Source organism: Triticum urartu, chromosome 5A (genome assembly GCF_056163025.1).
Source record: "Triticum urartu cultivar PI428250 chromosome 5A, HENAU_Tu73, whole genome shotgun sequence".
NCBI classification, from domain to species: domain Eukaryota; kingdom Viridiplantae; phylum Streptophyta; class Magnoliopsida; order Poales; family Poaceae; genus Triticum; species Triticum urartu.
In genome coordinates this window covers 629,633,547-629,659,804 of record NC_141877.1, presented here as the reverse complement: position 1 = coordinate 629,659,804, position 26,258 = coordinate 629,633,547, and positions in this window count along the sequence as shown.

The following is a 26,258-nucleotide window of genomic DNA, read 5'->3' as shown; positions in this document are numbered from 1 at the left end:
CTTGGCAGCTTCGTGGTCATATTTCACCTTCCAGAAATCAGAATTGGCCTATAAAGACAAGAAGAATGATCAGTATTAAGTACTAATAGCTGGGAAAACACGAAGAAAAAGAGATCAGAATGTACTTACTTCTGGCGCCGGATTAATCTTGCAGAAGGGACTCAACCCAACAATACTGCAATCTTCGTACTTCCCATTTACCAAAAGGGTTGACATCGAAACAATGTCTTCTTCGGTGAGTTCAACTGGGCTGTGACGAAGAGGGTTGTCCGGGCTTCCGTCATATTCATACATCAGTTGAGATCGACGACTTAATGGAATAACCCGCTATGAGATCCAGCAATGGGTCAGATCTACTCCGGTTAAACCATTACCCAACAAGCCATTGATTCTTCTAATGGAGGGAAGAAGCTTCCTACGTTCAGCGACAGTAAGCTTATCTGGAAGGGTGAACTTGGAGTCAAGACGACTAGGGCGGTAACCTGGCAGAGGCTTCTCGTTTGCTGGAGAAGTATCCTGACAATAAAACCAAGTTTGGTTCCAGTCTTTTGGGTGTGTGACGCCCGGATAATTAGGCTACAGTAATCCCACGTTAACGATGCCACATCACCATGGTTACTGTTGTTAATCTCGCGTTAGTTCAAAACCGATTCAAATTCAAAATTGAATTAAAGGCAAACAACAAAAGTTTTCAAACTTTAAAACTAAAAATGTCTGGGTTGTGCCAAGTAATGCAAAGTTAATTGTGGTGAGGAAACCCCACTTTTATAAAATGTTTTAATACTCTAAAATGATTAAAACAGTAGTTGAAACGATTAAATAAGTGCCTTTGATATTTTATAAAATCATAAACTATTTTATTTCGAGGTGAAACTTTTTAGGGTAGTGGGTTACTTTGAAACACTATTTTTGGAGCTAAGTGTATATTTTACTAAAACTAAAATAATTGGAAATAAAGTAAAATAGTAAAAAGTAGATAAACCAAAAAGAACATAAAAGTAGTAAAAAAACAAAAAAATAAACCCCCTGGCCAACTGGGCCAAACGGCCCAGCCGGCCAGCCCTCTAACCTAGCCGGCCCACCCCACTCCGTTAACTCCCCTGGGCGACCGAACCCAAACCCTAGCGCACCCCACTCCCCCACTCGTCCCACCCCGCGCGTCTCCCTCGCTCCCCCCGATCTGGATCGGGGGAAACGGCGCCCCGACACCGCCGCCTCATCCCTACGCCCCGTCGTCGGCAGGCGCCGCCCGTCTCCGCCGGCGCCTCCTCGTCGCCTCCCCACACCGCCTCCTCAACCCTCCTCCCCGACCGACCACCTAGCGCCTCTGCTTCCTCCTGGCGCCGCCCCGCCATCGCCGCCTCGACCCCGACTCCGTCGCCCGAAGCCGTCCCGGACGCCGCCGGACTTCCCCGTCTACGCATGTCGTCCCCGTCCACCTCCTCGTTCCCCCGCTGCCCGAACCCCTGCAGCACCCCTGTGAGCCGCCGCCTCCCCTCCTCACTCCCTCTCTCCCGTCGTTGACCCCCCCCACCGCGCACGTGCCTCGCTCGCGGCCGCGGTCACCGCCTCCGCGGCCCCCTCCCCGTGCGCACCCAGCGCCGTGCTCGCGCCCCCTGCCTCACCGTGTGGACGCGCCCGACATCGGCCTTGCGCCGTTCGCGCCCGCGTCGTGCGGCCGTTAGCCGTCCATCGCGCATGTGTACCGCCCGCGCTCACCCCGTCTCGCTGTGCTGCCGCTCGCGGCCGTGCTCGCCGCGCGCCCTCCACCACGGCCCTCCGCTCCCTTGTCGGAGCTCGCGATCGCTGCTGCTGCAGTGGTTGTGCTCCTCCAGCCCCTCGTCGCGCCGCTGCACTACTTCCCTGCTGCTCCGCCCGGTGGCGGCCCGCCGGAGCTCGACGCCGGAGCACCGGCACTCGGTACCGCCAGCCGCTCCACAGCGCCCTCCCGGGGAAAGCACCCGCACACCCGCAGCGCCCCTGCGCCTGTAACCTGCTAGCACCAGCGCCCGCTTTGGCCTTTGGCCCTATGACGAACGGGGCCCACGCCCTGAACAAAATAAAATAAAAATAAAAATAATAAAAATAATAAAATTAATTAATTAATTATCTAAATAATTAACTTAATTAATCCTGTTTAGTTAGCTAATTAACTTAATTAACCTGTGTTAGTTAACCTAATAACCTAATTAGTCTTTTAATCTATTAGGTTAGTAAAACGATGTATGACAAGGGGGCCCCACCCCCTGTTGACCAGTCAAAGTTTGACTGGTCAACTGGGACCCCTTGGACCCACATGGCAGCCCCTCTGGTACACTTATGTGTACCCAGAGCTGGGTGCACCTAGCAATTCACATTTATTTCGAATTAAATTAATCTGATAATTTTAGAAAATGAATTAAAACTTTAAAAATTAATATAAAATGAACCGTAGCTCGGATGAAAAAACTTTGTACATGAAAGTTGCTCAGAGCGACGAGACGAACCCGGATACGCAACCCGTTCGTCCGCCACGCCTCCCTAACATACCGAACACGCAACTTTCCCCCTCCGGTTCATCTGTCCAAAAACGCGAAACACCGGGAATACTTTCTCCGATGTTTTCCCCCTTCACCGGTACCACCTCGTATCGCGTTAGGGCACACCTAGCATCACGCTTTATAATGTCATGCATCGTCATGCAATTGTTTGCATTATATTTATTGTTTCTTCCCCCTCTTCTCTCGCTAGACACCGAGACCGACGCCGCTGCTACCCATTACGACTACATCGACGACCCCTCGTTGTCTGAGCAACCAGGCAAGCCCCCCCTTGATCACCAGATATCGCCTACTCTCTTCTATACTGCTTGCATTAGAGTAGTGTAGCATGATACTGCTTTCCGTTATTCCTATCCTGATGCATAGCCTGTCCTTGTTACTACTGTTGTTACCTTTACCTGCAATCCTACATGCCTAGTATAGGATGCTAGTGTTCCATCAGTGGCCCTACACTCTTGTCCGTCTGCCATGCTATACTACTGGGCCGTGATCACTTCGGGAGGTGATCACAGGCATATGCTATATACTTTACACTGTTACATTACCTGTGCTACTGTTCGGAGATGGGGGCTGAAGGGGCAGGTGGTTCCACCTAGGTAGTGGTGGGCCTGGGTTCCCGACGGCCCCCGACTGTTACCTTGTGGCGGAACGACAGGGCAGGTTGAGACCACCTAGGAGAGAGGTGACCTGGCCCTGGTCGGCGTTCGCGGACACTTAACACGCTTAACGAGATCTGGGTATTTGATCTGAGTCTGGCCATTTGGTCTATACGCACTAACCATATACGCGGGAGTAGTTATGGGTATCCCGGCGTCGTGGTATCAGCCGAAGCCTTCGTGACGTCAACGACTGAGTGGCGCGTGCCGGATTGGACCGTAAGCCTGCTCTTGTATTAAGGGGGCTAGTTCTGCTTCCGGCCGCATTCGCAACGTGCAGGTGTGCTATGGGCGATGGGCCCAGACCCCTGTGCGCTTAGGTTTAGACCGGCGTGCTGACCTCTCTGTTGTGCCTAGGTGGGGCTGCGACGTGTTGATCTTCCACGGCCGGGCATGACCCAGGAAAGTGTGTCCGGCCAAATGGGATCAAGCGTGTTGGGGTATGTGGTGCACCCCTGCAGGGAAGTTAATCTATTCGAATAGCCGTGATCTTCGGTAACAGGACGACTTGGAGTTGTACCTTGACCTTATGACAACTAGAACCGGATACTTAATAAAACACACCCTTCCAAGTGCCAGATACAATCGGTGATCGCTCTCTCACAGGGCGACGAGGGGAGGATCATCGGTTAGGATTATGCTATGCGATGCTACTTGGAGGACTTCAGTCTATTCTCTTCTGCATGCTGCAAGACGGAGGCTGCCAGAAGCGTAGTCTTCGAAAGGACTAGCTATCCCCCTCTTATTCCGGCTTTCTGCAGTTCAGTCCACATATGATAGCCTTATTCCATTTGATACCAATGCATACATATGTAGTGTAGCTCCTTGCTTGCGAGTACTTTGGATGAGTACTCACGGTTGCTTTCTCCCCCTTTTTCCCCTTTTCCCTTCTACCTGGTTGTCGCAACCAGATGTTGGAGCCCAGGATCCAGACGCCACCGTCGACGACGACTCCTACTACACTGGAGGTGCCTACTACTACGTGCAGCCCGCTGGCGACGACCAGGAGTAGTTAGGAGGATCCCAGGCAGGAGGCCTGCGCCTCTTTCGATCTGTATCCCAGTTTGTGCTAGCCATCTTATGGCAACTTGTTTAAATTATGTCTGTACTCAGATATTGTTGCTTCCGCTGACTCGTCTATGATCGAGCTCTTGTATTCGAGCCCTCGAGGCCCCTGGCTTGTAATATGATGCTTGTATGACTTATTTTTATTTGTAGAGTTGTGTTGTGATATCTTCCCGTGAGTCCCTGATCTTGATCGTACACGTTTGCGTGTATGATTATTGTACGATTAAATCGGGGGCGTCACAGGGTGGCTCAGTAAGACGATGAGAGGGAAAACAACACCCTGACAACGCTGAATCGAGATGCCTCCAAGTTCTAAGCTAGAACCATTGGTGCATTCATTTTGACGATTCAGATAAAAGTACTCTCTAAATAGTTCTACGGTGGGCTCTTGCTGAAGATATGCCTCACAGAGCACTTGGAAGTTACAAATGTTGGAAATAGAATTGGGTCCAAGGTCCTGAGGATGGAGTTTGAGAAAATGAAGGACCTCTCTGAAGAATTTTGAACCGGGCGGTGAAAAGCCACGGTTCATGTGGTCAGTGAAGACAATCACTTCTCCGTCTTTTGGATTGGGACGTTCTTCCTCTGGGTCAGGAGCACGATAAGACATGACATTCTTTGAAGGCAGAAACCCAACGAGACATGACATTCTTTGAAGGCAGAAACCCAACGAGGAAGAACTCTTTCAGACGCTCATCAGTTATGGTTGAGAGAACCCAATTGCACATGGTGGGTGTCTTTGACGGCATGATGAACAAGGGACTGGAAAAGGAAAAATAGAAGTGCCGGGTCAATTAACAGTTAAAGGTTGAAATTGTAAAACAAGTAACGGCGGCTTAACTAAGGGCTAATGACATATAAGGAAAAGAAAACCGGAATGGCAAGCCACCATGACTACAGATTTCTTCGGAAAACAGATTCAGCTAAGTGTTGGCATAAACAAGTTTCACCAAGCTATCATTATCATTTTGGATCAAAAGGCTATTTCAAAAAGGAAAATATTCTAGACATAAAAACCTAGTACAGATGAGTTTCTCGACTATAAAGAAGCATCTATACAGACAAAAGGGATCTATTGATATCAAAAATGAATACCAAACAACTACCGCGCGAATTATATCTCTTATTTGGATGCGGAGAAGATCTACAAGATGATCCATGGCGAACAGGTGAAGAACACTGAAGAACTTGCAAACCTAGAACAGATCTAGGTGTGTGAGAGAAGAAAACTTACGAGATGCAGGCCTGCCGCGAAGAGTCGCCGCGTCCTCTGGTCCGACTCAGGGTAATGCAGCGGCCGAGCTTGATGACGACGATGAGAGTTGCGGCGGCGGCGGGGCCCGAGCAGCGACGAAGGTTGCGAGAGGAAGAAGATGAGGAAGAAAGGAGAATGGGAAGGACCGGCCACGTGCCTATTTATAAGGGCAGATGCAAACAGGCGGGCACGAAAATCTAGGAGACCCAATAATTATTATCCAATTGAACAGATGCCTCGATTCTCGGAAGGCATTAAAAAATGAAAGATCCGTTGTAAGATGATGTCATGAAGGTTTTTTGTGTTTTCAAAAGATGACGTCATGGCGAGTTACAGAAGTTTTCAGACAGATGATGGATTTTGACTAAGTATTGAAGATTGACAAAGAACAAAGTTCAAAGTCAACCTGGGGATATTACTATCAGTTGTGACCCTCCCAGGAGGGGCCGGGTCAGCTTCAATGGCGGGTTAAGCAAGAAGCTCAGTAAACATCCAAGTTTGTAATTTATTAAGTCTTATAGAAGGCCCAAAGGCCTGGGGCCGGCTTGAGGCCCGATATTGTAAGTAAACCGCCACATGTAAGGAAATACTTGTACAGAAAGACATGTAAATAAAGTCACCGAGCCGGACACGATTATGAGCCGGCCGGGACTCTGTAGGCCACCTGGCATCAACCGGTGTATATAAGGGGACGACCCGGTGGCGGTTTAGGGCAAGAAACAACCAAGTCGATAACCAAGCCGGCGAGTTGAGCCTCTTGGAAGTCGAAACCTCAGCAATACCAATCCCAACTAGATGTAGGCTTTTACCTTCATCGTAAGGGGCCGAACTAGCATAAAACTCTCTCATGTCCTTTGTCCCGATTAACCCCTTTAAGCTTCCTAGTGCGATGGCCCTACGACTAAGTCCTTGCTCTAGGACATCTGTCATGTCAATTCCACGACAAGTTGGGAACACTTCTGACTCATTCTTTGTGCTATGAGTATAACTTGTTCTGGAACAATGAACCGAGGAGACAACATCAACTTCTTTTTCAGTCGCCTTGGTCCATTCTTAGTTTTTGTCGAGTGAACTTTCACGGTAGAATTCCGAATGATAATGTGGAGGATGTTTTCAGTCTGACCAGTTGCTCTGCTCTCCACGGATTTCACAGGATTCGAATTTCGGGAAGCGCGCCAGACGGGCGAGGCCGTGGTAATCGGGATAGGTTAGGCAGGTCTCCTCGATCTCCGTGCCACCTTTTTCGCCACATACTGCGCGTGCGACTGTTGCAGGATTTGTTTAGATCGTCTAGGCCTACCAGTCAGTCACTCGGGGAATGACCTTATAAAAGGCACCGGACCGTGTCTCTGCACCGTGCGCTCCCATTCTGTTTTCTTTTTCCTCCGACCTCTCTGCCACGCTCGCTTCTTCTCTCGTCGTCAAACCCTCGCTCGAACTCGATCCGCCGCCATGGGAAAAGAGAGGACGGTGGCGCTGGAGCGCGCGAAGAAGGCGACCGCGAAGGCGAAGGGCAAGCGGACCAGCCGGGGCGGATCCTCGTCGAGATCCGGCCTGCCGCCGGGCTGGATCCAGGGCGACTGGATCCGCTCGACGATCAGCCAGGACGACCTCGACGACCTGGTGGAGGGGGGACTGATCCCCCACAAATCGGTACGGCTCCCGGGGAACGAGACCGAGCCGCAGCCAAGGGAGGGTGAGTGCGTTCTCCTCGCCACCCACGTCGATTGCAGATTTTCTCTGCCTCCCCATCCTTTCTTTTGGGGCTTTTTGAACTTCTTTGGGGCTCAGCTCCACCACTTCACTCCAAACACCGTAGTCTATCTGGCTGCTTTTGTGTCAATGCGTGAAAATTTCTTGGGCTGTCGACCACACTGGGGCCTCTTCAAACATATCTTCACCTGCCGCTCCCAGTCGGCCAAAAAGGCCAATCCGAGTGATGAGAGGACGCACGTGATCCAGATGTGCGAGGGCCTGGGGATCCAGATGAGGAACAAGAGCACCTTCCCGGCGATGATCCTTCCCGACTCGTTCCGCGGCTGACAGTCGACTTGGTTTTACTGCAAAGATCAGCCGACCCCGGGTCAGTCGACTAGACTTCCTCCCTTTTCCCTTGCTCGAGTGGAGAAGCCCTCCTCCTTGAAGGTGGTTCCTGAAGAGAAGGCACATGTCAAGGTGCTGGTTGAGCGGGTTGTCCAACTCGTCCGCGACGGGGTGACTGGGATGGAGCTGCTGGAGGTCTTTCTCGGTCGACGCATCCAACCGCTCCAGGCCCGTGATCATCCAATGTGGATGTATTCTGGACTCGAGGACTCCACTCGGATCCACCCAGAGGACGTCAATGAGGACATCTTGGAGAAGTGGCTGATGGGAATCACCAGCAACAAAGACAACCCCCGGGGGTCTAGGAGGGTGATTCTATTCGACCACTCGCGCCAGCCGGAGTAGGTATGATTCTGTTTTACCAAATATCTTTCCGATTCACTGTGTGACACCTTGTTGATGGTCGACTGTACTCCTTTTGCTCGTTGTTCTTTCAGGCTCTCATTGACATGTACTCGATGCCCAACAGAGTGAAGGAGCAAGACGTCGAGGAGGGAGCGAGCGGGGGCGAGAGCGGCGAGTGGCACTCGGATGCAAAGGAGGACGAGGAGAGTGACAACTCGAGCGATGACGAATAAGTCGACTCGCCTCCTCACAGGGAGAGGACATCCAAGCACGCACACGACCCGGCGAGCACCCCGGACCTGGGGACTGCGCCGACTGGGCAGTCTTCGAAGCGCCCCCGGACGTCTTCTCGACCGCCGATTGAGAAGGCCCCAAAGCAGCCCAAGGTTGTGCCGCCTCTAGCTCCAAAAGCACCGAAGGTCACCTCCTCCAAACTGCCCAAGGCTTTGCCCAGGATCAAAGTGACCGTCCCTACCATCTCCGGGTAATCATCTGACTTGTTCTTTTCGTCGACTCGAGCAACAGAACGTAACCGACTGAGTACGGACACTTGCAGTGCTGCTACATCGGGAACCTCTTCCCTCCAGTATCGAGACGAGGAGATGGAAGACGCGGTTACCTCCAACCCAGGTAGAAACTCTTAGGATCTTGTTCTTGATTACTTGGTCGATTGCATTCTAGCGGTTCACTTGGGGTCGACTGATCTGTCCTGCAGCTCCACCCAACGTCATCGATCTTCCAGATGACGATGAAGATGTGGCTCTTAAGCCCAGGAAGAGCAAAACGGCAGCAGCTGGCATGATGTCTCAGCAAGGGCCAACAACAACACCACCCATCCGTCAATCTGAAGACGCGGGCAGGGCGTCTGTAACCTTCGCTGCACCCTTGTCGAGTGAGCACCCTGCACCGTCGACTGCACCGGTGATTCCTTCAGTCGTCCAACTCCACACCACGGAACTCCAAACTGCCACACCTAGGTCGTCTGCTCTCTTTTTCACCAGCTACCCCGTTCCGGACAACCAGTCGGAAGCGGCTGCGGAAGCCATCCGTCAGGCTAACGTGATGATGGAGCAGATGAAGACGGTGCATGAGAATAGCCAGGCTGCTTATGACGCCAGCGCTGCTCTCCGGGCCAATGTCCAGGTAAGTAGACTTTTGGGCTGACCTTGTTCTGTCAGGATATGCTATCTGAAACATTTTCTTGCATACAATCTCCTGTTGTTTGCGTCGAATCTGTACACCCACTGGGTGTTTTGTTGTATTTGGTATTTGCGTTCTTCCACTTGGTCTGGGTGAGTAGGGTCTGAACCGGTGGGGGCACGCTAAGTGCACCCACTGGGTGTAGTCCCCGAGACCGCAGTCGACTGCTGGCAGTCGACTGGGGTCTGAGTTCTTTTTCTTTTCTGTTCTTCCACTCGACCCGGGCAGACCGGTCAAATGGGATCTGAACCAGTGGGGGCACATCAAGTGCACCCACTGGGTGTAGTCCCCGAGACCGCGGTCGACTGCTGGCAGTCGGCCGGGGTCTGAATAGTTTTTTTGACATGACCTGGGCGGACCGGTCGAGTTGGTTCTTAATCAGCGGGGGCATGCCAAGTGCACCCGCTGGGTGTAGCCCCCGAGGCCGCAGTTGACTGTGTGCAGTCGGCTGGGGTCTAAGCGAACTTCTTTAAGTTTTATCCACTCGGAAGTGAACAACCTTTGATCTTGTCGATTGACACGTCTTTTGCCTTCTGCAGAAGTCTTGTACTCTCATTTCCAAGTTTGCTGAACTTGAGGAGAAGCAAAGGCAACTCAACCTTGACTTGGAGTTGGCCCAGTAGAATCTGAAGAAAGCTCAAGATGAAGCTGCTGGTATGGAAGGTAACTGCCTGTCGACTGTCTTTTTAAAACATTTCTTCGAGCTCTTGTCTGATCCGATTACTTCTTTTGCAGAGAAAATGAAGTTGGCTTTGGAGAAGAAGGACTCGGACCTCGCCGCTGCACAGAAAGAAGCCTAAGATAAAACTGCCCTCGCAGACCAGAAGCTGGCTTCAGTCGAAGCACTGGAAGGGGAGTTGACCAAGCTGAAGTTCTGTCTCAACGAGTCTAACCGAGAGGTGAGTCGTCTGAAGAAGGACAAAATTACCCTGAACGAAAAGCTGGAGTCTGCAGTCCACAAGAGGAATGGCACGGAGGCTTATCTGAGAACTCTCGCCAAGAAGCTTTATCTTATGCTGGAAGGTATTTCTTTTAAACCGACTGTGTTGATGCTTGTGAACGGATCCTGTCCGGCCGAATCACTAATTTTTGGCTGCAGAATTCTGCCAAGACTTTGACGAGGAAACTGGAAAGGTCGAGACGGGTCTGGACCCTATCGCTTCTCCAGTTTGCGAAGAAATTGCAATGAACGTGCTCCGACTGGAGTCTCGTGTCGCTAGCGTCACAAGCTACCTCGCGCGCCTGAAGGAGGCAGTCTCATGAGTCGACACATTGCTCTGGCCAAGGGCGACGCTTCAAAATGACCTGGAATCCCTGATGGCTCGACTCAACGAGATCCCTGACCGAGTGTAGGAATGGAAGAAGTCCTCCGCCGGTGTGGTGCTGACATGGCGCTATCCTTGGTGCGAGTCCACTGCAAGGAAGCTCGTGAAGACAAGCTGGCGGCGATCAAGGTCGCTAACACCAAAAGGCACGACTTCCAGTCCTTCTTGGAGACTTTCATCGCTGCTGCCACTCGGATCGCGGATGTGATCGACTTGGACGAATTCGTCGAGCCTGCCAGCCCTCCTCCTGTCGAGTGAACAAACTTATGGGACTTGAATCTGCTTTAAATTTGCCTCGGAATGCCGAGTGGTTGCTGTAACCGTTAAAATCCTTCAGGCTTGATGCTCGAATACTTTTGATTCACTGCTTGGAACTTTAGGATTTATCTGAATTTGGTTTATTTCTGAATATGCTTGTGTTTTGCCTTCAAGTGGACTTTGTTCTTCACTCGGAATAATCTTTGCGCTGGAGATGCAGCTCTGAGTGGCGACTCCAGTCGACCCGCACCTCGTCGTCCTTGCGGATAGGGATGGAGCGCACGTTGTACTTGTGGCGTAGCTCCGAAGGAGAAGGTTGCAGTCGACCTGCACCTCGTCGTCCTTGCGGGTAGGGATGGAGCGCATGTTGAACTTGTGGCGTAGCTCCGAACCTCCGAGTGGGAGGGTTGCTCTCCACTCGGTAAGATTTTACAAACTTAGGCGAGTACTGGACTGCAGCTAAGCCTCCAAGTGGGAGAGCTTAGGCGAGTACTAGACTGCAGCTAAGCCCCCGAGTGGGAGGGTTGCTCTCCACTCGGTAGGATTTTTTTTAAACTTAGGCGAGTACTGGACTGCAGCTAAGCCCCCGAGTGGGAGGGTTGCTCTCCACTCGGTAGGATTTTTTAAACTTAGGCGAGTACTGGACTGCAGCTAAGCCCCCGAGTGGGAGGGTTGCTCTCCACTCGGTAGGATTTTTAAACTTAGGCGAGTACTGGACTGCAGCTAAGCCCCCGAGTGGGAGGGTTGCTCTCCACTCGGTAGGATTTTTTAAACTTAGGCGAGTACTGGAATGTAGCTAAGCCCCCGAGTGGGAGGGTTGCTCTCCACTCGGTAGGATTATTTTTTAAACTTAGGCGAGTACTGGACTGCAGCTAAGCCCCCGAGTGGGAGGGTTGCTCTCCACTTGGTAGGATTTTTTAAACTTAGGCGAGTACTGGACTGCAGCTAAGCCCCCGAGTGGGAGGGTTGCTCTCCACTCGGTAGGATTTTTAAACTTAGGCGAGTACTGGACTGCAGCTAAGCCCCCGAGTGGGAGGGTTGCTCTCCACTCGGTAGGATTTTTTAAACTTAGGCGAGTACTGGACTGCAGCTAAGCCCCCGAGTGGGAGGATTGCTCTCCACTCGGTAGGATTTTTTTCAAACTTAGGCGAGTACCAGACTGCAGCTAAGCCTCCGAGTGAGAGAACTTAGGCGAGTACTGGACTGCAGCTAAGCCCCCGAGTGGGAGGATTGCTCTCCACTCGGTAGGATTTTTTCAAACTTAGGCGAGTACCGGACTGCAGCTAAGCCTCCGAGTGAGAGAACTTAGGCGAGTACTGGACTACAGCTAAGCCCCCGAGTGGGAGGATTGCTCTCCACTCGGTAGGAGTTTTTCAAACTTAGGCGAGTACCGGACTGCAGCTAAGTCTCCGAGTGAGAGAACTTAGGCGAGTACTAGACTGTAGCTAAGCCCCCGAGTGGGAGGATTGCTCTCCACTCGGTAGGATTTTTTCAAACTTAGGCAAGTACCGGACTGTAGCTAAGCCTCCGAGTGAGAGAACTTAGGCGAGTACTGGACTGCAGCTAAGCCCCCGAGTGGGAGGATTGCTCTCCACTCGGTAGGATTTTTTCAAACTTAGGCGAGTACCGGACTGCAGCTAAGTCTTCGAGTGAGAGAACTTAGGTGAGTACTAGACTGCAGCTAAGCCCCCGAGTGGGAAGATTGCTCACCACTTGGTAGGATTTTACAAACATAGGCGAAACGGATTCGCGGCTAAGCCTCCCGAGTGAGAGGCTTACCCATCACTCGGTAGGATTTTCTTTCAAACTTAGGCGAAACGGATTCACGGCTAAGCCCACCCACTAGGGGATTTCAGAGGTAAATAAAAGCAACAACAATCATGCGAGAAGACTGAAAAGCTCTTGTCTTTGACGAACAAATTACAAAGGTACTTCTTATTACATTTTATTCGAATGAGTGCTTAAGTATAAAAGGGGCGCAGCAGCTCCGCGTTCCAAGACCGTGGCTCGTCTTTCTGATGCTCAACACCGTAAAGATGGTATGCTCCATTGTGGAGAACTTTGGTGGTGATGAAGGGGCCTTCCCAAGCCGGGGCGAGCTTGTGCGGTTTCTGTTGATCCACTCAAAGAACCAGGTCTCCCTCTTGAAAGGCTCGACCCCTCACATTTCTGGTGTGGAATCGACGCAAGTCTTACTGACAAATGGTCAATCGAATCAAGGCCATCTCTCTTTCCTCCTCTAAGAGATCGACTGAATCTTGCCGGGCCTGCTCTGCTTCCTTTCGGAGAAGAGCTCGACTCGGGGTGCGTTGTGGAGCAGGTCACTTGGCAGAACAACTTCGGCTCCATAGACCAAGAAGAAAGGAGTTTGTCCGGTCGACCGATTGGGAGCTGTCCTTAAACCCCACAGAACTGACGGAAGTTCATCGACCCAAGCGCCTACTGCGTGTTTGAGATCACGCATCAGTCGGGGTTTCAGTCCTTTGAGAATTGGGCCATTGGCTCTTTCTGCTTGTCCGTTCGACTGCGGGTGAGCGACTGAAGCATAGTCGACTCATGTGCCTTGAGAAGCGCAGAAAGCTCTAAACTCATCAGAATCAAAGTTCGACCCGTTGTCCGTGATGATGTTGTGTGGAACTCCATATCTGAATGTCAATTCTCCGATAAAACTGACAGCGGTGCTGGCCTCAAGGTTCTTGGTAGGTTTAGCTTCGATCCATTTGGTAAACTTGTCGACTGCTACGAGCACATGAGTGAATCCACTACACCAGTTCTCAGTGGTCCAACCATATCCAACCCCCAAACAGCAAAGGGCCAGACGAGGGGAATGGTCTTCAGGGATGATGCTGGCTTGTGAGACATGTCAGAGTAAAACTGGCAGCCTTCACATCTGTCGACTATATCTTTCGCCATTTCATTTGCTCGTGGCCAATAGAATCCGGCTCGGTATGCTTTAGCCACGATGGCCCGAGAGGACGCATGGTGACCACAGGTCCCCGAGTGGATGTCGTTGAGGATCATTCGACCTTCTTCTGGCGTTATGCACCTTTGACTGACTCCAGTCACGCTTTCCCTGAATAGTTGTCCCCTTATCACAGTAAAGGCCTTGGATCGATGGACGATCTGTCAAGCCTCTTCTTCGTCCTCTGGGAGTTCTTTCCTAAGGATGTACGCAATGTACGGCACTGTCCAGTCAGGAGTAATGGCCAGAACCTCCATGATCAGGTCGACCACGGCTGGGACCTCGACTTCAGTCGGATCTGTGGTGCTCCTAGGCTGCGGGGGCTCTTCAGTAAAAGGATCTTGCTGAACTGTCGGCGTCTGAATATGCTCCAAAAACACATTGCTGGGAATGACTTCTCTCTTGGAACCTATCTTTGCCAAGTCATCGGTTGCTTGATTTTTCAGTCGGGGTATGTGATGGAGCTCTAACCCCTCAAACTTCTTTTCTAGCTTCCTCACCGCGTTGCAGTAACCAATCATGGCTGGGCTTTTGACGTCCCACTCCTTCATCACTTGATTGACTACCAAATCTGAGTCGTCGTAGACCATGAGGCGACGGACGCCGAGTGAGATGGCCATACGCAACCCATACAGGAGTGCTTCATATTCAGCTTCATTATTGGAAGAATCAAAGTGAATTTGGAGAACATATCTGAGCTTGTCTCCTCGGGGGGATACCAGAACCACCCCAGCACCGGAACCTTTCAGCATTTTGGATCCATCAAAGAACATGGTCCAGTGCTCCGAGTGAACTTGAGTCGGCAATTGTTGTTCAATCCACTCGACAAGGAAATCTGCTATTGCTTGGGACTTAATAGCCTTCTTTGCCTCAAACTTGATATCTAAGGGGAGGAGTTCAATCGTCCATTTTGCCACTCGACCGGTTGCATCTTTGTTGTGCAAAATCTGACAATGGAGCGTCGCTGACGACTGTAACAGAGTGATCAGAGAAATAGTGTGCAACCTTCTTCATGGTCATGTAAATCCCATAAACGAGCTTCTGATAGTGCGGATATCTCTGCTTTGACGGAGTCAGAACTTCAGAAATATAATAAATTGGGCGCTGAACTTTATAGGCTTTTGCCTCTTCTTCCCGCTCAACCGTAAGTACTGTACTGACAACTTGTCCAGTGGCTGCTATATAAAGCAGTAAAGGCTCTTTGCTGATTGGGGCAGCGAGCACCGGCTGGGTGGAAAGCACGGCTTTTAGCTCTGCAAATGCTGCATCAGCTTCAGGAGTCCACTCGAACTTATCTGATTTCTTCATCAGTCGGTAAAGAGGTAGTCCCTTTTCACCGAGGCGAGAAATGAATCGACTTAGGGCAGCCAAGCAACCAGTAAGCTTCTGGACATCTTGCACACGCACATGGTGTTTCATTCGGAGTATAGCACCCACTTTCTCTGGGTTAGCATCGATCCCTCGTTCGGAAACGAGGAAACCGAGTAATTTTCCGCCCGGAACTCCAAACGTGCACTTTGATGGATTGAGCGTGATATCATACCTTCTGAGGTTGGCAAAGGTTTCAGCAAGGCCAGTCAGTAGGTCGGAACCTTTACGTGACTTGACCACAATGTCATCCATGTATGCTTCCACATTCCGACTGATCTAAGTGAGCAGGCACTTCTGAATCATCCGCATGCATGTGGCTCCAGCGTTTTTCAAACCGAATGGCATAGTGACATAACAGAAGCACCCAAATGGGGTGATGAAAGCTGTTTTTATCTCGTCGGGTCCGTACAGACGGATCTGGTGGTACCCGGAGTAGGCGTCCAAAAAGGACAAACGCTCGCACCCCGCAGTCGAGTCGACTATCTGGTCGATGCGAGGGAGAGGAAAGTGATCTTTCGGGCAGGCCCGATTGATATGCTTGAAGTCAATGCACATGCGAAGTGAGTCGTCCTTCTTTGGGACCATGACAACATTAGCTAACCACTCGGAGTGGTAAATCTCACGGATAAACTCAGCTGCCAAAAGCCGAGCCACCTCTTCACCGATTGCCTTCCTCTTCTGTACGGCGGACCGTCGAAGATGTTCTTTGACTGTTTTCACTTTTGGGTCGACTCACAAACGATGCTCAACCAGTCCCCTGGGAACACCTGGCATGTCCAAAGGTTTCCATGCGAAGATGTCCCAGTTCTCACGGAGGAACTGGATGAGCACTTCTTCCTATTTGGAGTCGAGTGTTGTTGAAATGTGAGTCGGAGAAGCATTGGGATCTGTCGGGTGAATGTGAATCGACTTTGTTTCGCCAGACGACTGGAATGCGGAATCCGTGGCGGGCTTCTTGGCTTGCAACAAATCACTCGGATCTGCATTTTTCTGATATTCTTGCAATTCTACTACAGCCATCTGTGCATCGGCGATCTTTGAGCCCTTCTGGAAGCACTCTTCTGCCTTCTTACGATTACCAGTGATAGTGATCACTCCTTTGGGACCAGGCATCTTCAATTTGAGGTACACATAAGATGGTCGAGCCATAAAGCGTGCATAAGCTGGTCTGCCCAGGATGGCATGATAGGCACTCTGGAAATCCACAACTTCAAATGTCAACTTTTCTTTGCGGTAATTCTTGGAATCACTGAAAACCACATCAAGAGCAATCTGGCCGAGTGATGCAGCCTTCTTGCCTGGAATGACCCCATGGAAACTCATATTGCTTTCGCTAAGTCTGGACATCGGAATGCCCATTCCCTTCAACTTCTCTGCATACAGTATGTTCAGGCCACTGCCACCATCCATCAGGACTTTTGTCAGTCGGGTGCCTTCGACCACCGGGTCGACCACCAGTGCTTGCCTCCCAGGGGTGGCTATGTGCGCTGGATGATCGGACTGGTCGAATATAATGGCAGTCTATGACCACTTCAAATAACTGGGTGTCACCGGAGCGACCATGTTCACTTCTTTGTTGATGACTTTCAATCGACTTTTTCTCTCAATGTCAGCAAAAATCATCAGAGTGGAATTCACGTCGGGATAACCATCATCATCCTCTTCTTCATCCTCAGCCTTGTCTGCTTCCTTCTCCTTTTCCTTGGGCTGTTTCTCTCGGAATTGCTGGATTAGGAGTCGACACTGCCGAGTGGTGTGCTTCGGGTAAATGAAATTACCCTCTTCATCTTTTTTGGTGTGGATGTGGCACGGCAGATCCAGCACATCATTTCCATCTTGATCTTTTACTTTCTTGGGGTTCCACGGCCCTTTGGGCTTCCCCTTGAACTTTCCTTGAACCACAGCTAAGGCTTCACCAGGAGCAGCTGGCTCGGCCTTGCGCTTCTGTTTCCGACCGGAGTTTCCTCCTCCGGCTTCATGGGCGACTGCTTTGTGTTTGCCACTCCAGAGGCGGTCTTCTTCTTCACCGTTGGCATATTTGGTGGCAATTTCCATCATCCGAGTCAGAGTCATATCTCCTGTCTGACCGAACTTCATATTCAGCTCCCGATACTTGACGCCTTCTTTAAAGGCACAAATTGCTTGATGATCAGACACATTCTCCACCGTGTGGTGCAATGTAATCCATCTCTGGATATAATCCCTCAAAGTCTCATTCAGTTTCTGAACGCAACACTACAATTCAGTCAACCCCGCCGGCCGTTTGCAAGTACCTTCGAATGTTCTAACAAATACTCGGGCGAGATCTTCCCAAGTATAAATGCTACTAGATGCTAACTGATTCAGCCATCCTCTAGTCGAGCCCTCCAACATCATAGGAAGGTGCTTCATGGCAACTTCATCACTGCCGCCACCAACTGGACACCCACTCGATAGTCTTCAAGCCAAGTGTCAGGCTTGGACTCACCAGTGAACTTACTGACTCCAATCGCCAACCTGAAGTTAGGGGGAATCACTGCAGCCCTGATGGCTCTGCTGAAGCAATCTGGACCTGAGACATGCACTCTGCTGCTGGTTGGTAGATCTTTGTCATGACCCTCTTGGTGAGCTCTGTTTCTGTCGACCAAGCCCTGAACGAGAATAGATCTCGCATCAAAGCCTGGCTCCCTGGGGTCGACTGGAATCCTTCGCCCAACATTGTGAGGGCACCTGTCATCATGTTGCCGAGGCACGTACGACCCACTCCTTGGGGGAGCGTGGGCATTCGACGCCGATCATCGCGATCGACTCGGTGTTCAAACTGCTCATGGTTTTTGTACTGATCTTGTCGATCTCCACGTCCCTCATGCCTCGGGGGCGATCTTGGGCTGTGAGAGCCGACTGAACTGTATCGGCAACTACGGATCTGCTATGGATCCTATTCCGCGACTGAGATACCGTTGTATTTTGCTCTCCCGCCACATGGTGCAAAGCTCGGATCTGTATCAGACCTCGGCCAGCTTCTGACTGGGAAGGTTGGATCGACTCCGCTATCCGGGCTGCAGCTGTGAGATTCTGGATTGGGGTTCGGTATACCTGAGTCGGAGGTGGAAAAAGTTGGCGTCGACTGGATTCGGGAGCACGCTGCCGAGCGCGATCGTCGAGTGTGCGCTGGAGGTTCTCCAGTCGAGTGTGCTCAGCCAAGTTGGCCAGGCGTGCCTGCTCCAAGGCCTGGACCTCAGGGGTTTCTCCAACTATAGGAGTATGCAATGCATCCTTGTTCCGGCGGCGAAGTTCCTCCCTCCGCTGCGAAGAGAGGGGTTCGGGGCGGTACTCTTCATGAACGTGCGACGGATCACCGTCCCCATCGCCTCTGTCTTCACGGGTGAGGCCAGGAGGACTGCGTGGTCCATTGACCATGAAAACTTCTGCCGCTGGGTCGCTGCTGTCGCACTCGGATGCAGTCTCTATGGAGCCAGTCGACAGATTGAACAGGCCGTAGAGAGTTTCGTCGGGCTCGATTGCCGCAACTTGAGGGGTGGCCGACTGGCGAGCCACCGCATGCCTCACCCACCGCTGAAGCCTCGACCGACCGGAATGTTTACTCCGACGGGCCGCAGGGAAGGGGAAAGCTGCTGGAGCCGACTGATACTGGGTCGACGGCTGCCGCAGGAGTATGCCGCGGACGCACGCGCGAAAGTGCGTTGACGTCGAGTGGAGCCTCCTGAAGCAAAGCGGAGTCGTCGGCGACAAACATGAGCGCGCCGAGAAGGATCTCGTGGCCCTCAGCCAAACCTCCGCCTGGAACCATGACGAAGGGGATCGGAAAAATTGCAACTTCTCCAACAAGTCTCTAAGACACTTGCCCCACGGTGGGCGCCAACTGTTGTGGTTCTAAGCCTGACAATAGAATAGGGGGGTAGGAATGTAGAGGCAAGGTCCTAGCTATGGAGGAGTTGTACACGCGCGTTTTACGAGTTCAGGCCCTTCTCGGAGGAAGTAACAGCCCTACGTCTCGGAGCCCAGAGGCAGTCGACTGGATATATGCGTGTGAATTACAAAAGGTGCGAACCCTTGTCCCGGAGGAGGGGGTGGCTTATATAGAGTGCGCCAGGACCCCAGCCAGCCCATGTTACAAAGGGTTCAATGTACATTAAGGCAGGGCGTTACTGGTAATGCCAGTAATAAAGAGATATAAATGATCTTTAAGGTTACAGAGTGAATGACCGACCGTTGTCATCCTGAGTGACGTTAGGCCTTCTACACTCCGAGTGGTTTCTTGTATCGTCGAGTGGTTGTTCGCATAGTCGAGTGTCTTCTATGCTGTCGAGTGGAACATAGCTTCACGGTCAAGTGGACGATGATTTTGCTTCGACCGTGTAGGATCAAGAAGTAGATGTGTCTAGAGGGGGGGTGATTAGACACTTAATGCTAAAGTTGCAATTTTTAGGCTTTTTGGTTTAAGTGGAGTTTAGGCACAATTTCAACACACACAATACGTATCAAGCAAGCATACAAAGAGTATATGAGCAGCGGAATCTAAAGCATGCAACTTGCAAGAATGTAAAGGGAATGGTCTAGAGAGATCAAACACAATTGGAGACACGGATGTTTTTCCCGTGGTTCGGATAGGTGGTGCTATCCTACATCCACGTTGATGGAGACTTCAACCCACGAAGGGTAACGGTTGCGTGAGTCCACATAGGGCTCCACCCAAGGGTAACGGTTGCGCGAGTCCACACAGGGCTCCACCCACGAAGGGTCCACGAAGAAGCAACCACCCACAAAGGGTCCACGAAGAAGCAACCTTGTCTATCCCACCATGGCCATCGCCCACACAGGACTTGCCTCACTAGTGGTAGATCTTCACGAAGTAGGCGATCTCCTTGCCCTTACAAACTCCTTGGTTCAACTCCACAATCTTGTCGGAGGCTCCCAAGTGACACCTAGCCAATCTAGGAGACACCACTCTCCAAGAAGTAACAAATGGTGTGTAGGTAATGAACTCCTTTCTCTTGTGCTTCAAATGATAGTCTCCCCAACACTCAACTCTCTCATAGGATTTGGATTTGGTGGAAAGAAGATTTGAGTGGAAAGCAACTTGGGAAGGCTAGAGATCAAGATTCATATGGTAGGAATAGAATGTCTTGGTCTCAACACATGAGTAGGTGGTTCTCTCTCAGAACATATGAGTTGGAATGGTGTATGTGTTCTGATGGCTCTCTCCATGAATGAAGAGGAGGTGGAGGGGTATATATAGCCTCCACACAAAATCCAACCGTTACACACAGTTTTCCAATCTCGGTGGGACCGAATCAGCGAACTCGGTCGGACCGAAAATGTAAACCTAGTGACCGTTAGGGATTTCGGTGGGACCGACTGGATCAACTCGGTGGGACCGATGTGCTAGGGTTAGGGTAAATCCAAAACTCGGTTTGACCGATTACTCAAACTCGGTGGGACCGATTTGGGTAATAAGTGAAACTGAGATTTGGCCAAGCAAACTCGGTGGAACCGATTGCATATCTCGGTGGGACCGAGAATATTGCAATGGGTAATAGAGAGTTTGCAAGCCCATCTCGGTGAGACCGAGATCCCATCGGTGAGATCGAACTGATTAGGGTTTGGCAGTGGCTTATGACAAGTGGAACTCGGTGGCGCCGGATAGGAAGAATCGGTAGGACCGAGTTTGGCTTAGGGTTTAGGTCATATGTGGAAGTGGGAAAGTAGCTGAGGGTTTTGGAGCATATCACTAAGCACATGAAGCAGGAGGCTCATTAAGCAACACCTCATGGGATATTGGGAGAAGATAGGAAACAGAAAATCAGAGCTGAAGGATATGAGTACATATGAACATGTCTTTCCCCCAAAAAGACATGTGGCATCTCTCCTCTTGAACATCAAGCATCTGGGATCCTTGAGTATTCTCTCCCCCTTAGAGATTTCTTTCTCCCCCTTAATATATGGGATCCTTGAGTATTCTCTCCCCCTTCGTATTCTCTCCCTGATGATAAGCTTTGATGTGATCTCTCTCTCCCCCTTTGACATCAATTTCCAAGAAGGGCTTTCTGGAATCCGTCGTATAGGTTTGGTCCTTGAGATGCTTGTAGAGGATACTGTGATGCTTGTAGAGGACAGGATTCATTTAGTGGAGCTGGATCAGAAGAAATGTAAAACAAGTGGCAATCTTGTTTTTCTGATTGCAAAGTCGGTGGCACCGAGTGGCACATTTCGGTGGTACCGAAAGGATTCGGTTGGACCGAAAATGGCAAGTCGGTGAAACCGAGTTTACACAAAGAAAAACACTTGTCACCTCAGCTCACTAGACATGTAGGATCTCACAAAGATTTGCAATGAATTTCCTGATGGATTTGCAAGGAATTAAGTGCAGAAAATGCAGAACAAAAACACAGAGAAAAGAGTGAAAGTTTCTAGATGAAGTTTTTTTTGATTGAAAAAGAAAGACACAAATATGCAAGGGACAAATGCAATAACTCAGAAAAGAACACAAGAGAACTTCATCTAGAATTGGGCGGTGACATAGTCACCTATGTTAGAGTATATTGACTTAGGAGTCAAGTGAGAACACTTGATCATAGGTCATACTCATCGTTTAAGCTCAAAATGGGGTTACCATTTTTCGTTTAAGCATCTTGATGTATTCACATCTGGTTGAGTTGCTTTGACTCATGTCTTGGAGTAAAGCTTCTCTAAGATGGAATAACATACCTTGGGTGGTGATGTGGTTCTTGCTCATGTAGTTGAACTTGTGTGGGTGCTCAAGGTTGATGTAGCTCATCGAGAGTTGGGAGCACCATTTGATGTTTGAGTTCATCTACCTACATGGGTTAGTTCTTGCAAGGAAAAGCACATGTGTATCCAAAAATGACAATCATGAAGCTTAATATAGAATTTGTCAAAGGATATGTTTGAATGGTTTTGTGCTTCCTTGTCTTCAACCACTATTGTGTAGAGTCTTGGTGATGTAGAGATCGCTCAGGATATGAGTGAGTCGCAATCTCATGGAATTAGATTCAACCAAGCACCTACATGGGTTAGACAACATGCAAGGTGCAAATATATCCAAGACATAAGATAGTTATCATAAGAGATATATCATGGATTAGTCATAAGCTCATGTCTTGCATGTATCCAATGGAGTTTCTACTCCAAGTTCGAAGCATCAATGATGTTCAATTCTCCTCTCAACCTGCAAAACACTTTCTCATCAAGTGGTTTAGTGAATATATCCGCTAATTGCTTATCGGTGCGAACATGCTTAAGATTGATGTCACCCTTAGCAACATGATCTCGAATGAAATGATGACGAACTTCAATATGCTTAGTCCGAGAATGTTGTACAGGAATATGACCAATTTTGATAGCACTTTCATTGTCACAAAGCAGTGGAACATGTTTCACATAAATCCCATAATCTTTAAGAGTTTGGGTCATCCAAAGTAATTGAGCACAACATGAACCAGCGGCAATGTATTCAGCTTCGGCGGTGGATAAGGATACCGAGTTTTGTTTCTTGGAAGACCAAGACACAAGAGATCTACCAAGAAATTGACAAGTACCCGAAGTGGACTTTCTATCAACCTTGTCTCCGGCATAATCCGAGTCGGAATAGCCAACAAGATCAAAAGAAGACCTCTTAGGATACCAAATGCCAAAATTTGGTGTATGGATTAAATATCTCACTATCCTTTTCATAGCCTTAAGATGACAATCTTTAGGAGCAGCTTGATATCGTGCACACATGCACACACTTAGCATAATATCGGGACGTGAAGCACATAGGTATAACAATGAACCAATCATAGAGCGATAAACCTTTTGATCAACCGGTTCACCATCTTTGGTTAAATCATTATGTCCACTAGTAGGCATGGGTGTAGACATACCTTTGCATTATTGCATATTGAACTTCTTGAATAAGTCCTTGGTGTACTTTGTTTGAGAGACAAATGTACCTTCCTTAGTTTGCTTGATTTGCAACCCGAGAAAGAATTTGAGTTCACTCATCATAGACATCTCAAACTTCTCTGACATTAGCTTTCCAAACTTTTCACTAAAGAGAGGGTTAGTTGAACCAAATATGATATCATCAACATAAATTTGGCATACAAATAGCTCTCCATTAACCCTTTTAGTAAAAAGAGTGGAATCAATTTTACCAATTTCAAAACCACTTGTAGTAAGGAACTTGGTCAAGCATTTATACCATGCTCTAGGAGCTTGTGTAAGACCATAAAGAGCTTTGTGAAGTTTGTAAACATGATTTGGTTTCTTAGGATTGATAAAGCCGGGAGGTTGTTTGACATAAACTTCCTCCTCTATTTCACCATTTAGAAAAGCACTTTTAATGTCCATTTGGTACAAGGTGATATTATGGTGATTAGCATAGGCAAGTAAGATGCGAATGGACTCAAGTCTAGCAAGGGAGCATACGTCTCACCATAGTCCATACCTTCGACTTGTGTGTACCCTTGGGCGACGAGACGTGCTTTGTTGCGAACCACTTGTCCATCTTCATCTTGCTTGTTGCGAAACACCCATTTGGTACCAATGATGTTGTGGTTGTTGTCGGGCTTCTCAACCAATGTCCAAACTTGGTTTCTCTCAAAATTATGTAGCTCTTCATGCATAGCGTTTATCCAATCCGGATCTTCCAATGCTTCTTCAACCTTCATAGGTTCAATGCTAGAGATGAATGAATAGTTTTCACAAAAGTTAGCTAAACGAGTTTTTGAGCGAGTGATTCTCCCAGTTTGTATATCATTGAGGATTTGCTCGACGGGATGATCTTTGGCAATCCTTGCTCGAACTCGTGAGAGCTTTTGCTTGGGTCTTCGTTGAACATCTTCTTCATCTTGTTCTTCTTCTTGGCCTTCTTCATTGTTGACGTCGTCGTTCTCTTGTCGTGGTGGAGAAGGAGGTTGTTGATGTTCGTCTTGACGTATTTCCTCGTTTTCTTCATCTTGATGTGTCCCACTTGTGGATGCTTCCGTGTCTATTCTTGGTTCACCTTGTCGTGAAGTAGAAGCTTCCACTTGGACGGATGAAGTACTCTCCTTCACCTCCGTTGGACGAATTTTGGCAATGGACAAGTCTTGAATTGCTTCTGAAGGGTCTTTGTCTCCTACATCAATTGGCAATTGCTCTACTTGCGAGCCATTAGATTACTTACAACTCGATATTACAACTCGATACTAGAACAAAGATATGACTCTATATGAATGCCTCTGGCGGTGTACCGGGATGTGCAATGATCTAGCATAGCAATGACATCAAAAAACGGACAAGCCATGAAAACATCATGCTAGCTATCTTACGATCATGCAAAGCAATATGACAATGAATGCTCAAGTCATGTATATGATGGTGATGGAAGTTGCATGTCAATATATCTCGGAATGGCTATGGAAATGCCATGATAGGTAGGTATGGTGGCTGTTTTGAGAAAGGTATAAGGTGGGTTTAAGGTACCGGCGAAAGTTGCGCGATACTAGAGAGGCTAGCAATGGTGGAAGGGTGAGAGTGCGTATAATCCATGGACTCAACATTAGTCATAAAGAACTCACATACTTATTGCAAAAGTCTATTAGCTATCAAAACAAAGTACTACGTGCATGCTCCTAGGGGGATAGATTGGTAGGAAAAGACCATCGCTCATCCCCGACGGCCACTCATAAGGAAGACAATCAATAAATAAATCATGCTCCGACTTCATCACATAACGGTTCACCATACGTGCATGCTACGGGAATCACAAACCTCAACAAAAGTATTTCTACTAATCCACAACTACACACTATCATGACTCTAATATCACCATCTTTATATCGCAAAACTATTGCAAGGAATCAAACATATCATATTCAGTGATCTACAAGTTTTATGTAGGATTTTATGACTAACCATGTGAATGACCAGTTCTTGTCATCTCTGTAAATAGATATAAGTGAAGCAAGAGAGTTTAATTCTTTCTGCAAGAGATATGCCCACGCTCTAACAAATATAAGTGAAGCAAAAGAGCATTCTACAAATGGCGGTTTTCTATGTAAAGAGAAACAGGCAATCCAAACTTTAAATGATATAAGTGAAGCACATGAAGCATTCTATAAAGCCATACTCAAAAGATATAAGTGAAGTGCAATGAGCATTCTATAAATAAACAAAGGACTATCTCATACCAGCATGGTGCATAAAATAAAAATGAAAACTAAATGCAAAAGACGCTCCAAGATTGCACATATCGCATGAACGAAACGAATCCGAAAACATACCGATACTTGTTGAAGAAAGAGGGGATGCATTCCGGGGCATCCCCAAGCTTATACGCTTGAGTCTCCTTTAATATTTACTTGGGGTGCCTCGGGAATCCCCAAGCTTTAGCTCTTGCCTCTCTTCCTTCTTCTCACATCGAGACCTTCTCGATCATCAAACACTTCATCCACACAAAACTTCAACAGAAAACTCGGTAAGATCCATTAGTATAATAAAGCAAATCACTACTCTAAGTACTGTTGCAAACCAATTCATATTTTGTTTTGGCATTGTAGCTAATGTAATATAACTTTTTATGGCTTAATCCACTGATATAAATCAATAGTTTCATCAAAACAAGCAAACTATGCATCAAAAACAGATTCTGTCTAAAACAGAACAGTCTGTTATAATCTGTACATTAACCATACTTATGATACTTGAAAAATTCTAACAAAATTAGAAAAAATAAAAAATTTGTATATAAAGACAGTGCAAAAAGAATCAGAACCATTTGACGTTCCAGTAAAAAATGTAAAATCGCGCACTACAACCAAAGTTTCTGTCCTGCACCGTACAAACCAACAAGCATTGTAAACATCCTAAAGGCAAACCTTGGCACATTATTTTTACAATACAATGGAATTGTACAAGGGGATAATTATTTTTGTTGAAAAGTTTCTGTAATCAAGATTCACAAAGTTTCTGTGAGCATGAACAAAGTTCAAGGGTAGCTCCCACTTCAACAATGCTTGTCTCTCTCACTTTCACTTTCCTTTTTGAAAAAGTTTTGGGTTCCCCTCTTTATTTTTGTTGTTTTTAAACTATATGAAAGCACTAAACAGAAATAAATGACTCTCTAAAACTTCCGGGTTGTCTCCCTGGTAGCACTTTCTTTAAAGCCATTAAGCTAGACATATAGTG